This window comes from Tupaia chinensis, unplaced genomic scaffold (genome assembly GCF_000334495.1).
Source record: "Tupaia chinensis unplaced genomic scaffold, TupChi_1.0 Scaffold000088_1, whole genome shotgun sequence".
Classification (NCBI taxonomy): Eukaryota; Metazoa; Chordata; class Mammalia; order Scandentia; family Tupaiidae; genus Tupaia; species Tupaia belangeri.
This window is the reverse complement of record NW_006159550.1, coordinates 7,161,813-7,162,902: the sequence shown is the minus strand read 5'-3', so window position 1 is coordinate 7,162,902 and position 1,090 is coordinate 7,161,813.

Sequence of the window (1,090 nt, the reverse complement as noted above, 5' to 3'; positions counted from 1 at the left end):
CAGCCTGACTTGGGTTTCTGTCACTTGCAACAGAGAGGGACATGAGTAACACCCAGCAGGGGCTGTCTCAGAAGGCGTTTTGCCAAGCCCAGCTGTGCTCCTGTCACCACCGCAGCCCCCTCCCCTTGCCGAGAGGAGCTGATTTTGCTGCCTCAGCCCCTAGAGTGGTCACATTCCTGGAGGAGGAAACTTCAGAGGTGGCTGAACACCCAGGGTCAAAGCATCCCGCGCCATGGCGGCAGGTTTCTTTAGCGCTCTCCAGCTCGGTGCCAGCCCTAATGCAGCAGGCTCTCCTCTTGAACGCACGCCACTGAGCAGTGCGACCAAGGCTTCCCTCGGTTTCAGAAAGCAGCCTGCTCTCCAACATCGCCTTTGTTTTCAGCGACTAGATTTAATTCTTAAGTATCCCGAGTGGACACCCAGGAGGGCGTATCGGAGGACATTTCTGAGCAGAGCAAAAGTGCAAGACAAGAGGGGGGCCTAAAGTGCGGCAGAACTTAAGGCCTATTAGGTCCCCTCCGGGACACTCTGCACATCCGACCTAGACCCGACCCTAGGGGAGGCCTCCGCCACAGCAGCGCCCCAAAGACGGAAGAAAAGCTGCAGGGCAGATCACGCCTCGGGGCTACCGACAGCCTCTACTGGCACAAGCCTCAGTCCAGGCGGCAGTCCGGATTCAGGCGCTGCAGACACTTGGCTCCCTGGGACCCAGCCCTCAGTCGAGGTGTCGCTGGCCCCTCCAGCTCCAAGTCCCGCCTCTGCGTTCCGGGGGCCCCTCCCCCGCTTTAGGTCCCCGCCCCTCGGTCTCGAGGGCCTGCCCCCGCGTTCCCGGGTTCGCGCTCCACCCTTGGGGCACTGCTCCGCCCCCGCGTCCTCTGTCCCCGCCCCTCGGTCTCCAGGGCCCGCCCCATCGTTCCCGGGTTCGCGCTCCACCAATGGGGCACTGCCCCGCCCCCGCGTCCTCTGTCCCCGCCCCTCGCCATGGGGCACTGGTCCCGCCCCCGCGTCCTCTGTCTCCTCCCCTCGATCTCATTCGCGCTCCACCCTGGGGCACTGCCCCTCCCCCGCGTCCTCTGTCCCCGCCCCTCGG